Source organism: Macaca thibetana, chromosome 12 (genome assembly GCF_024542745.1).
Source record: "Macaca thibetana thibetana isolate TM-01 chromosome 12, ASM2454274v1, whole genome shotgun sequence".
In the NCBI taxonomy this organism is placed as follows: Eukaryota; Metazoa; Chordata; class Mammalia; order Primates; family Cercopithecidae; genus Macaca; species Macaca thibetana.
Genome location: NC_065589.1, coordinates 117,195,674 through 117,210,050, shown reverse-complemented (window position 1 = coordinate 117,210,050; position 14,377 = coordinate 117,195,674). Strand labels below are relative to the sequence as shown.

The following is a 14,377-nucleotide window of genomic DNA, read 5'->3' as shown; positions in this document are numbered from 1 at the left end:
TTTGAATTTCAGAGTATCTGGGACACAGACAGGTGATATGGCACAGATGCCTTACATTAAGTAATGTTCTTGGTTCTAGGGCAGCACCCTGTATTCAACCATACTGCTATTTAAAATTTCTTTAAGGGCCAGGCACGGTGGCTCATGCCTGTAATCCCAGCTCTTTGTGAGGCCGAGGTGGGTGGATCACTTGAGGTCAGGAGTTCGAGACCAGTCTGGCCAACACAGTGAAACCCCATCTCTATCAAAAATATAAAAAATTAGCTGGGTGTGGTGGCGTGAGCCTGTAATCCCAGCTACTTGGGAGGCTGAGGCAGGAGAATCACTTGAACCCAGAAGGTAAAGGTTGCAGTGAACCTAAATCATGGCACTGCACTCCAGCCTGGGCAACAGAGCGAGACTCCGTTTCCAATAAATAAATAAATAAATAAATAAATAAATAAATAAAATTTCTTCAGAGAATCTGAAGAATGTACACTGTAAGTGGAATAAATGAGACTAAGTAGCGTCATCTCAGTATAGGTCAAGTTTGGTTGCCAAATTAGTTAACAAAACTTTTGGGTTTTTTAGGCATATGGGAATTTCAGAATTGCATATAACAAACTGTTGGTTATAAAATTCTTTTTGTAAACAATTATAACACAGATCAAAAGCCATAAAAATAGCCAGATACAAAGTGAGTCACAGTATCAGAATTACCTAAGAGAACTTTTTCAAATCACGATCCTTCCCAATGAAGACATTCCATTTTCCCTAGTAGCTTCTTGTAGTAAGCCATTATAACTGACTGCAATTTGTGCTAGGCTGGAAACAGTAAGATATATTAGAAATATTTTCCTTATTTCAATGCAAATAAAACAATTTGGAAGTCCTTGGCATTTGTAATGATATTTTGCTTTCATGAACAAGAAGTATCTAAAAAAGAAACAGACAAAAAGAATATTACCTTAAAAACTGATATTTCCCAAATAACTTTAATCCCCTTGGAAAACTCCTTCATTTTATTTTATAGAGAGATGGAGAGATAAAAGAATTCTGATCAGACATGAATCACTCTGGCTACAGCGTAAAGCAGATTATAAAGGGCAAAACTATAGCAAACTGCCCTTAAAAAGACTACTACAAGAGTCCAGACAAAGCATAATGGACTTATAACAATTAACATCAAGAAAATTTTAAATCATCCCAAATAATTTCAGAAGTTTTGCCAAGTTTCACACTGACAAACTAAAACTCAAGGGGTTGATAGGGCTACAATCGGGAAAATTAGGGGAGAAGAGGGAAACTCGCTAAGATGAGAGGCAATACAGACAGGCAGTTAGAAAATAGTATCCAGAGCTTATAGTACCAAGCAATAAGTAGTGATCCAGGCAAGCAGGTCCTTAGCATCATAGAGGTCAGATAAGCAGGTGGTATCTCAGCAATCAGGGAAAAACACAACAAGGAAACATGGCAGCAGGCAACGCTTACAGCAGATAGCAGAGAGCTCCAGCTACAAGACTAGAGTACAGGAACTTAAATATAGGACATTGTTAACACAGAAAACCAGGACAGAGCAGAACAGATACAGATCTGCACTCAAATAAACCTACTTTTATTTATGTATTTATTTATTTATTTTCAGACAATAAGGATTTATATGTCTCACAATTCCCTGGCCAGGAATTGGGTAAAAGCTAGATTAGGCAGCTCTTCTGCTTCACTGGATGTCATCTGGCATCATTTGGGATCATTCACTCATCTACATTCAGTTGATGGCAGGGCTGGGCTGAAAAGTCCAAGAAGGCATCACTCTCATGTGTCCTCACTGAAGTACTCTTCCACACGGCCTTCTTGTCTCTCCTGTGAGAGTTTGGGCTTCCTCACAGCATGGGAGTCTCAAGGTTGTCAAACTTGTTACATGGTAACTGGTTTCTATTGAGTAAAAGCATAAACTGACAAGACTTTTAAAAGCCTGCAGTCCCAGTTCCTCTGGAGGCTGAGGCAGGAGAATCTCTTGAACCCAGGAGCTAGCGGTTGCAGTGAGCAGAGAGAGCGCCACTGCACTCCAGCCTGGGTGACAGAGCGAGACTCAGTCTCAAAAAAAAAAAAAAAAAAAAAAAAAAAAAAAATGGGCCCTTTAGATGCAGAAAAGTCAGGCAGGTCACTAATGTAAAAATGCCTCAGGGAGCACTAGTTCATACAGAAAGAGGTGAAAGGAAATGGGTTACGTAAGTAAAGGGGTCTAAAACTTAAAGTTTAAATACTTAGAATTAGTTAGCTTAATAGTATATCTATACAATAGAACATACTACTAAATTTTGTTAAAAAGAAGAAGAAAAAAGGGACAGCTCTTTATATGCTAAAGTCAAATGATCTCCAAGGTATATTTTAAATTTAAAAATTATGGTACAAAGCATTAATGTAGTAAATACCTTCTACATAAAAAGGTAGGGGGAAAACAGTAATCTTTCTATTTGTTTCTATTTGCATAAATACCATAGAATATACAAAAAATAAAAGTAGTCACCTATACAGAACAGGAAAGAGAAGGAGTGGTATCAAGACTTCTCATATGCCTTTTTATATTATTTTGAAACTTGAACCACGTAACCATATTGCCAATTCAAATAGGAAAATACAACTTAAATACAATTTTAAAAGTCTGAGAATCACGGTAATATACACTGCTGTATTAATTAAACATTGACTTATCTGTACTTACTTAAACATTACTTATCTGTAGACTAACATAGTTATCTATGACTTATCTGTACCATTTCTAGCTATATACTAGATTTCAAGTTCCTCTGAAGATAGAACAATAATCTTGATGATAAAGAGCATGTCTTATTCAATTCTGTATCCCCACAGCCAAGCACAGTGCCTGGTACCTAGCTGGTGCTCAAAGAATACATTAAATCTGCCCTGGACTGGCTTTCCCTCTAAAGTCGCCTCCAATTCTGGACGTAATTTTTAATTGTATTGCTGGTGACTCGTCTATATACAAGAATATACTTAGAATTCGTGTTTGCATAAAAATGAGCAAAGAGAAGCTCTTAACACAACTGTATAACAAAAACACAAGATACAAATATAACTAAAAATAAAATAAACAATGACCCTTGGATTACTCCAAAGACCTACCAAAAGATGGCATTTAAAATGGGAGCAGGCAGCTATCCCAGATACCTACCAAAGTTCACTTAGGGCATTTTTTTGATAGTAGGTGTTGCTATATAGTTTTGCTTACCCAACTTTAAAATAATCACTACAGTTTCCTTCTCTTAATCCCAACAAATGTTAAGGTGTATGTAACCCTTGAAACACAAAGGTATTTTTCTCGATGCTGTCCCCTATTCTTCCATGACCTGAGGTCTCTTATCTATGGCCAGACTTCTCGAAGAGCCGTCTCATCTATATTCATTGTACACGTGGTTTCCTCAATTTAGTTTATCACACCTTTCTACTATAACTCTTCTGCTAAAGCAACAAACCTCAAACTAGTACACCTCAGAAGAGCCTTAGCATTTCAGTCGATTTTTCCAGGCTACTACCTCCTGGCTCCCCACTCCCCCTTTTAACAATCTGTAAGGTCTTAGATGAGACCTGGGGAGTTCAAATTTTTCATTAGTATCTCCATAATTCTGATAGGCAGCTTGCCTGAACACACTGGAAAAACCAACTAGCTAAGATTGTCAATAACTTTCCAATAGTCAAATTCAAAGCCTTTTGGTCTTCTCTTTTTCTCTCAGCAGCATGACAGCTTCATGAAATTCCTTACTTCATCATCATCTAACACAACCACACTCTTCTCTCTCACAACCTTTCTATCAGTCCTCTTCACTGGCTTCTTGATTTCCGAGAGTCCTTAATCTTTCAATGATGGTAGTTAGGAGCTCTGTCAGCGTGCCTCTCCCTAACTTTATATATACTTCATAAGCAGTGACAGTCACACCCATTGCTTCAGCTACCATCTACACAACCTTAAATCCTGCCACTTTGGATTCCACAGATAGAGGCTATGCAGTACAGGAGAGAAAAGATGTTTCAGTATCAGACGAATCTGAATGCAAAATATTTACTCAGCTATTTACACAGTAACATGCCTAAAGACACACACCTTTTTGAATTTCAGCTCTGTTCTCCTTTTAAAACTAGGAATGGCACCTTTCTAACAAATTTCTGTCCTGATTAAATAAGGGGGAAAAAAAGATTAAATGAGAAGTTCTCATTACCACATGGACCTGACAGCATGCCCTGAGGACCCCATGCTACAGGCCTTAGAGGTGGCAAGCAAGGAGAAAGGAGATAACTAATGTGGGGTCAGAAGACTGGCACATACAAGGGGATTGAGCAGATAAGTAAATACACTGAGGAGATAATAGGAACCAATTTCTCACTGCTGGAGAAGAGATTTACAAATACAGAAAGGGAAAAGGCTAGACGAATCCTGAGATGTTAGATTGGAATTGGCTGTATCAGTGTGAACTTTTTTTTTTTTTTTTAAGATGGGAGTCTTGGTCTGTCCCCCAGGCTGGAGTGCAGTGGTGCGATCTCGGCTCACTGCAAGCTCCGCATCTCCCCACCCCCGCCCAGTTCACGCCATTCTCCTGCCTCAGCCTCCCGAGCAGCTGGGACTACAGGTGCCCGCCACCACGCCCAGCTAATATTTTTGTATTTTTAGTAGAGATGGGGTTTCACCATGTTAGCCAGGATGGTCTCGATCTCCTGACCTCGTGATCCGCCCGCCTCAGCCTCCCAAAGTGCTGGGATTACAGGCTTGAGCCACCGCGCCTGGCCCAGTGTGAACTTTTAAAATACCTCTACACAGGCATAGAAACAGATTCAGATGTGTGCATACATATATGCAATTCCTAGCTCTATCCCCCTAAAAGTGATGACATACCAGCAGAAATGAACACAGTAAACACTCGGATCTCAGTTCCTAAACAGCACCTCTACTTAAAAAAAAAAAAAAAAAATCTGGATTCCTTAGAAAAACAAACTATTTCAGAGCTGTGATTGGAGATTATTAAGATCATCTGGAACATCTTGTTAGGCCAGAATGTAAGGAAATACACCAAGGAGGGGGACAGGTCAAGGAGATAGGGGAGCCAACTTAAAGGCCAAATTTGGGACAATTTGACCAACAAAATGAAATTTAAAAATGACAGTAACTAATAAAAACCACTAAACAGAAACAAATCCAGGAGAATATATCGATATAAATAAATGAATAAATAAATGTATGGAGAAGAAGGGGGAAATCTCTGTCAGTAGAATATGAACTAATAAATGTAGGCGACAGCTTTCACAGTTGTGGCTGATTCAGGTAGCAGTCATCAGACCTGAAGGCTGGTGGTTAGCACCTTCAGCTCTATTGACACACTCCTAGATATCTTCTCACATGAGAATTCTCAATTACAAAAGGAAAAAACGGTAACTTCACAGTAGAGAAACCCAGCAGACTTGAATTTAACAGATGTTCAAAGTTAAACATCGCTGGTAGCAGGACTATACAGCACGTTTCCTAGTGACGTACTAAGAATATCACAACATTATTTCTATGGCATTCTTGCCAACAATGCACTCGGTCTGCACATGAGGAACCACTGGATGAACTTAAGTTGAGGAAAACATGTTACAGAAAAAAAGGACTCCACTCGTTAAAACTGTCAAGGTCATAAAGGACAGGGAAATATTAAGGAACCATTCCAAACTGATGGGAGACTAAAAGATGTGACAATCAAATGCAATGTGTGAACCTGAATTGGATGCTGGACCAAAAAGAAACGAGACACACTACTGGGATAGCTGGAAAAATTTGAATGGCATCTAGGGACCTGAAGGTAGCGCTGTATCAATGTTGATTTCCTGATTTCGCAGTTATGTAGGAAACTGTCCTGTTTTCTAAATACACACTAAAATATTTAGGAGTGATAGGCATCATGTCTGCAACTTGCTCTCAAATAATTCAGAAAAAAGTCAAATGAAATTAGAAATGGTGCATTCCCCTGAAATGGAGAAATAAGGATTAAAATGTAGGACCAGAAATGAGAGATGATGAGGTTGTTTCACTGAAATTTGAGGATCCAATTAGATATAGTAGAAAAAGGGAAAGGGTTGAAGACAATTCCAAGGTTACCCCTTGGGGCATCCTGAAAAGAAGACCTTACTGAGCCAAGCACTAGATGTTCCAGGCTCATTCTGTGTTGTGTATACACATGATACATAGCTAGTACAATGTTAAAAATTAGTTTAAGGCGATTTGGGAGCTCTTTGTTGTACTTTTCTTGAGATTTCTCATTAGGTTTGAAATTATTTTAAAATGTTAAATAAGAACTCATGACAACTTCACTGTCTAGCAAAATACCTGGCTCACTGGAAGCGCTCAATAAAAATCATCTGGCTTTCCCTCGCTAAAGAAGGGAAGTTGCTAAAGAAGAAATCTTAGCATTATCTTCAACTCTTCCCCCACAATGTCCAAATGGACTCTCAGGTCTAGTGAAACTACTCAGTTTTCAGTTCTAATCTATATTACCCTATTTCTGGTTCCTATCATCCCTCCCGTGGACCACTGCAACAGCATCTGGTCTCTTTGGTCTCTCTGCTCCATTTCTAACCTCATCATCCTTGCATTATCCTTGTATCTTTGCATCATTATCTAGAAGTCACGAATTACCTTTCAAAACCCGCATCTAATCTTATCATTCCTTATTTAAATACCTCTAATTGTTCCCGAATGTTAATGCTGATTTCTCAAGAGGCAGACTAAATGCGTGTTTAGGGCACCAGTAACGCAAGGGCACCAAAAAGATATTTCACACATACACACACACATACACGCACACGCACATGCACACACAACAGTGAAGTGGGGGAGGCAGCGGGTAAAGGGAGAGAAAAACAGGGAGAAAGACGAGGGACTCTGACTTAAGAATTCTCAAGTTTACCTTAAGCTTACTTTAGGATTTGATATTTATTTCTGATTACACAGTGTATGCCAAGGGTGAGTGGGTACCATAAACTTTCCAATACTTACAGTCTCTTAAACAGTGGTTTTCCCAATCCTTTTCCCAACTTGGCAACAAAGAAAATAATAATTTCTTAGCACACCGGGATAAGCCACGAAGGCTATTCAAAGCCAAAAGAAACCATCCTGGGGCGGGGTGGGGAAGGGGATCTGATATGCCCAGGTCCCATAAACAAGGGTATCTTGCTCTCTGAAACACTGGTAAACCATTCATGGCACGCCAGTTGGGAAGCTCTATTTTAAAGGTCTTAAAATGATCCCACTCATTGCCCAAACACAAGGACCCCCACAAGGCTTCATTTCCCACTGCAATCAACACACATGCATGCGCACGAGCACACACACACACACACGCACACGCACACGCAGAGATTCACACAAAGGAACAGACAACCACACCCACCCAGAGACAGAGAGACATATCCAACAAGACAACTTACATTTCTCCAAACACAACACGCATCCGTTCATACTTGACTTTTTGTACATGCTGTTCTCTCTACCCAGATCAATTCCAAATGATCCTTCAAGACCATATTCAAATGCCACTTCTCTTTTCCCCAGATCTTATTACACTGTCACTATGAATTGTAATTGTTTGTTGACATGTGTTACCATCCTAGAATGTGAGCTCAAGGACAAAAATCATGTCTTACTTACCTTTATACCATTGCTCCCACTACAATTGGCATTTCAAATGTTTGCTTAACTAACATATAAAGGAATGTTCACCATCATCCCCAAATAAATTTTCAAATTACATTAATTAAAACAATGAAATACAATTATACAATTAGCATTTTTTCTTCCCAAAACAAGGACACCCACTGTAGGTACTTTTGTAAGAGAGAGATCTGGCATAGAAATATTCATGACACTTGACCATTATCCCAGTCCTAGGGTTTTAAACTGAGGAAATAAACAAAAAACCGGTTAACAAAAGGTAAATGTCTAAATCAGTCATGGTATATCACCTGAATGTTTAATCACTTAAATTATATTCACTGACCTTGGCGGCTTTGGGTAGCTAAAATAAATAAATAAATAAATAATATTCATGAAGATGGGAATAGAAAAATGAAAAAAAATACCAACCATCACTTATTGATCATCTCTTCTATTTAAAGCACAATGCTAGATGCCTTACATATATTATCTTAACCCTCACAACAATTCAAGGCCAACTGACTCAGAAATTATATAATTTGTACAAGGTTTTTGAGGCTAGATTCCAAACCAGATTTGACTCCAAAGTCTATGATCTTTTCCCTACATTGCACAGTCTCTACTACACAATGTTCCCAATATATTCATCTCAAAATTCTATCTCTACCACACAACTTTATTTTTTAAATATGAACAATTATCTGCAAGGAAACAAAAAAAAATATATTATGGTGGTGACCAAGGGTAAATGTTGTTACAGTATTTATCTTTTTAAAGAATTAGCAACTTTTAAAAGCAGTATTGTTGAAAAATAGACTAAATTCATAAGGCAATACAAAAGAAACAATTCTTATTTTAATTTTTTTAACCTAAGAAAATTAAGGAAACAGAGTAGGTAACATAAAAATTTAAGCAGGAAAAAAAAAAAAGCTTAAGAAGGATGTATTAAACCATATCTAAACAAACATGTTAACCTTAGGGTACCTATTACCAGGATTCATTAACTGATCCTTGTGAGTGGATTAAGCAGCATTCTTCCAGAAACAGGTGAATTTTGAAAAAGGTTTAAAGAGGTGGCATATGAACTGGAGAAGGCGATGTTTAAATTAAGGAAACGAGGACAAAGGAAAAAACAAGGCTATTTTCTTTTTAAGCAAGAATGAGAAACAAGGTTAATGAGATGAAGTTGGTAGAAAGTCTTCAAGGTGAAGCAGGTAAATTTGTAATTAATTTGATAAGTACCAGGGAACTCCTATATATTTTTAAATGGGAAGGTGGCGTGTTAAAACATGACCTTTAAAGATTCAAACTTTGTTCCATCATAAAGCACTGCCTTGAGTTACACAATGTTTTTGCCAAACAATTGGGGAGGTGGGGAATAATCCACTACCCTTTATGTGTGCTTTATACATACTCTTCTCAAAAAGAGAAACTGACTAAATAAAAATCTTTAGGTAATGGGTGAGCATACTGGGGAGGGGGATCCTTTCAGATACAATGCTTGTGAATATTAAATGCTACTGTATGTTTTAATAAGAATCACAGAATTTTAAGCAAGAAGGAACCTTGGAGATAATCTTTCAGTGGCAACCCCTTCATTTTCACACCAGATTAAATTGAAGCTCAGAACTAAATAACTTGCCTAATGCCATATATAAATAAACTAGTGCAAGATTAAATACTAGAACTCAGATTTTCTAAGCAGGAAGACCTAAAGCTATGCTGTCCAATACTACAGATACCAGCCACATCTGGCTATAAATTTAAATTGATTAAAATTAAATACAATTTTAAATTTAGTTTCTCAGACACACTCGTCACACTTTAAGTGCTCCACAGCCACACATGGTTAATGGTTACCATAACTAACAGTGCAAATAATATTTCTATCATATTTGTCAATTATACTTCAATAACGTTGAAGGAAAAAAGAATATTTCCATCATTGCAGAACGTTTAATTGGACAGAACTGATCTAAAGAACAGTTTCAGAGAATTCCACTTACTAGAAGTATGAGCCTGGACAAGTTATTTCATTTCCCTTAGCTTCTATTTGGCAGGGAGGGGACAGGATTAATAGTACCTACCTCATAAAGTGTACTTGGTGAGTGGAACATGAAAAGCCCCTTATACGGTATCTGACACTTAACAGACAATAAATACTAACACTCTTCCCTTCTGGATCCTTTTTTCTTTCAACTACTCTATATAACCTCCTTGTTAAAAAACACAAACACAATAACCAATCCAAGTTGATATCTTCCTCATAATAGTCTATACGATGTAATTTTCATTTTGTACTAATTTATTCAACTACTTGCATCTCTCTTCCAAAGTTTCTACTTAAGAATAATGAAATGAAGAATGAATGTGAGGGAAGATACCTCTAATGAAATGGAAGAGAGTCTAATAAATTTCCCCTCCTCTTTTTCCCCATTCATGCAAAAGGTAAGAAATTATGCTGTTCCTAGACAATGGTACTTTCATATCAATAAAGATGATTCTATGGTATTTCTACATTATACCCTATCTCACCGTCTGTACTACTAATTAAATATTAAATGAAGAGAGAACAACACCTCCTTCCTACAGTACTTTTCTGGCAAACAATAAAAAGGATGTTCGGAATGCTAAGCCAAACTCAAGGCTTCAGAGCTTATTCTAGTAAACTGGCAAATTTAACACATCTGGACTGTGGTACATAAAAAACTTCATAACATGCAATAACCGAGAAAAACAACAAAATTCAACTCAGTTCGTAAACTTCTACCAATAGCTAAATTTTATATAGGAGCAACAATTCACATTTAGCCACAATAACCACTCCTAGCCACAGCAACCATTCCTAGTGAGTTGATCAATTTTGCATTCTAAGAATTTAGGCAGAACTTTTAAACATTTGCCCTTAAACATACACCAAACAAGATTTCCACATATTTTTAGAAAAGTTTTCTTGTTTAAAAGTGGCCATATTAACTCTCAAGCGGAGGCAAAAGTACTCTCGATAACAGACCTCCTTGCAATTCTCTGCTAGTCTCTTACTTTGCTCCTTAAAGACAACTTACTAAAAACCATGATCACTGATCCCACTTTTAGAGTTTGTAAGTCATAAATAAATACTAACAATGGATACTGTACAACTCAATTATGTTTAAAAAACAATACTATTTTAAAAATACAAATCACACTTTAATAACAATCTAACGAAGTCATATAAGTTAAAAAAAAAAGCTGAAAAGTTTTTATTACCATCTCACATAAACTGTATTACTATCTCACTTTATTATACTTTTTTTAAAAGTTAGGCATCTATGCCCAAACTGATTAAATCGAGTATGAGAGATCTATAATTTTTTTTAAAGTCCTTCAACAATAATGAAGTGTACCCTGGTCACAGAATAGTTCAAATGAAATTTCCTGAGGCTGCATTCTAAGTACATCCGACCCAGAAAGTATTTTTAGCAAGTATGTTCAATCAATGCTGGTTTTATGCCTAGCCTAAATTAGAAATTGGGTGTTATAAATTTAAAGTAACAATGTTACCAGGGACATTTTAAAAGATATTTAATTAGAACATAAGAAAAAAACACAAGTTTGACTCAATTCAATACCTACAGCTCTGAAGCTAAGACGTTAGAAAACGGGCAGTAAGAAAATCCCATCCTCATCTATTACTACTTTTGAGGAACCTGTGATTTTCTAACTTAATAAACGTGGACCTACTCAATTAATATTTTTAAAAACTACAAAATAGTGATGCCTCCTTGGATTTTAAAAACCTCTTGCCAAATTTTTAAAACAGACTAGCAAAATCACAAACATTCCCATGTACAAAAAGGACTGTTTCTCTTATAAATCACTCAAGATCATATTATGGGACCGTGCGTGTTTCAATGCAAAATGTAACAAAGATATGTGTACCATAAAAAATGCGAAGAGACATAAAAATTGCTTTTGTGGTAACTGGAGCATAAATTTATTCTGACAAAAAATGGTGATGTCCACAAAATGATCACATTCATGAGCTAGTGAAGAGGTTCTGTACAATACACAAACTTTTGCTTAGGAGTTTTTTCTTTAAAAGAAAGCTGAATTTATATTAATCAAATCTAAGATTTAAATGATATATCTAGCTCTATTCCATTAAGCACACTTTAGGCTCTGAACAATACTTTATTTTAAGGCCATCTCCTTCCCCCTTAAAATTGAAAAAAAATTTTTTTCCTCTGGCACGTTCAAGTTCAGAAAACCAAGATTTAAAAATGCCCTGGTTTTTACTATTCCAATCTTCTTTCTACTCTAATTGCCTTTTGCAAGTCGGACACATTGGCCTTTTGTTTTTATCTTTCTCCATAAATACGTTTTAAATGTGACCAATCCGCTGTACTCTTTCAACTGGGCCCAAGATCTGGACACAGAAACTTAGTATTACTGAAACCTCTTATTCGAAAAGCAGCTGGCATACTGCAGATGTATAACAAGTTACCCTAGAACAAGCGTTCTGAAAAATCCTACAAATCGTCCTTGTACATACTGATGTCACTACATGATGCAAGCCCAGACATAAAATCTTCCACCCCAAGTTTTGCAGAAACATCCACACATCACCTGTGCAACTGTAAGCTGTTCCATTTTATGGAAACCCTGCGAAATGCATCATTATTTACCTACATCTCAACTTTTTTTTTTTTTAGCTGAACTACAGATTCCCAAATACAGGTATAGACTGATAGAATCATAACAGGCTTAAAACTTCAATGGTAGGAAGAGTTGGCTCATGCAACGTGCAAAAAGCGCTCATATGAGCCAATTTAAGAAAAAAAAAAAAAAAAAGGAATTCTACCAGCAATGGAAAACTCAAGATTCCAAAGCTTTACCTAGAGTTTAGGTACTGGGGAACATTCCATCTCCGCACCTATTCCATCCCTTGTCCCTTCTCTGACCCATAACAGAGATTCCAACTATAACCCCCGCAAGAGCAGAGGTCCCGGGAAGAAAGGAAATAAGGCATTTTTTTTTCCCTTCCTTTTAAATCATCCTCGTACCTCAGGCTTGCTCTACCTGGCTCACCTCCCAGGAGCCACACATGCAGGTAAGAGCCTCGCGATCAGCGTGCAGGGCCGAGAGGCCGGCGGGGACCGGAGAACCTCTTACCTTCGTATATCACAGCCGCGTCCTCTCGGCTGGAGAAAAAAAGCCTCGAGGCCCCGGCGCGCAGGGGAGAAGCGCGTCCGCCGTGCCGCTCCGGGGGGCTACCTCAGCGCCCCCCGAGCAGCCGCCGCCGCAGCGGTCGCGCCACGACCCGGAGCCGCCAGCACCACCTCATGCTGCTGGGCAGCCGCTGGCCGGCGTCGCCAGGGAGGTGGCAGGGAGGCGGGCAGCCGGCGACCTCTCCTACCTCCCTGCGGGGATGAGATAATCCACACCCCCAAAAGTGCGTGGGGGAGGGGGGCCTGGCCCCAATCCTCCGACCCCTCGGCCAAAGCCAAGTCTCTTTCCTCTCCGGCTCAGGCCCAATTCCGGCCCCTGGAACCCAGGAGTCCTGAGAGAACAATGTTGCTGGTGGGGCGCGAGGAGCGGAAAAGCGCGCTGCACGGCGTGAGCTGGCGGGTAATCCTGGGCAGCGTTTGTGTGTGAGAGTGCAAGAGGAGCTCAGTCACCCCCCTCCTTCTCCACCTCCCCTTCCTCCCCCTCCTCCTCCGCTATCTCTTCCTCCTCCCTCAAGCACACCCCCTCTCCCAGGCCGCAGCATAGCAACCGAACATGGCGGCTGCGCAGGCGCCGCCAGTCAGCGGCCGGGAGCGGCGGCAGCAGCAGCAGCAGGAGGCGATCTCGCGAGAAGCGAGGCTAAAAGCCTGCCCCGCCAGCGCAGGGAGGAGAAGTCGCTCCAGTCGGAGCGCGGAGGGACACGCAGGTGCGAGAGAGGACGGCCTAGCAGGATTGGGAGGGCGGATTGGAGCGCGGATTGGAGCGCGGATTGGAGCGCGGATTGGAGGGGGAGGCGGAGCGCTGTGGCCCCCGCCCCGCAGCCGCATCGCGATTGGTTGATTGGGCTGCGACCCCTGCTGCACCCACTGACCTGAGGGACCGGATAGTGGGACAAGAAGCCTGTGTTAAAAGGGAAAACCAGACCGCTTGGCAGCAGGTCGCCCCAACCTCAGTGCTCCTAAAGGATATAGGTTTTGGGGGGCAGTTTTGAATCATTTCCTCTCCTAAACATAGGCTCCAAAACAAAGCCTCAGCAACCAACCTTCGTTTATAAAACAAACGTTCGGGGGTGCCTTCTGTGTGCCTGAACGGTGTGCTTTTTAAAATTTAGTTCATTCCAATAACATGAATTTGGTGTTATCACGCCAGGGTTTTTAGCCAGGTGCATTATAATATTTTATTGGTCATACAAACTTACTGGTAATAGGACAGTTGCCTGCGGGTGATCTCAGCTGAAATGGAGGAAGAAGGGATTTGGGGACCGCCACACTTCCTTTTTGCCCAATTTTTTATTAGTGCCCTTTTCTGTCTCCAGGTGCCTTCTTTGTCCTTCCTTGCTCTTAGCTTGAGCATCCTATCAGAGCCTACCTTTATAAAGACGATCTTTCCAAAACCACTTTCCCCCCAAGCCGACAAAATGACTACAAATCAAGGGAATTTGAACAAATCTGGACAAGATAGAAATTTATATTGACTCACTTCTGCCTC

At 39.5% G+C, this 14,377-nt stretch overlaps 1 protein-coding gene across 4 annotated transcripts in view; it reads right to left on the bottom strand.

Moving 5' to 3' along the window:
* Positions 1-12,916, bottom strand: part of PTPN4 (protein tyrosine phosphatase non-receptor type 4) — a 232,478-nt gene extending 219,562 nt beyond the window's left edge. For 2 of the 4 annotated variants that reach the window (XM_050752693.1, XM_050752700.1), the window contains exon 1: positions 12,836-12,916. The gene's annotated coding sequence lies outside the window, so the exon portion shown is untranslated. Of the gene's footprint in view, positions 1-699; positions 4,547-12,726; positions 12,752-12,835 lie in introns of those variants that run through there. The other 2 variants (XM_050752699.1, XM_050752698.1) reach the window with 2 other exon arrangements.
* Positions 12,917-14,377: the final 1,461 nt, after the last annotated feature.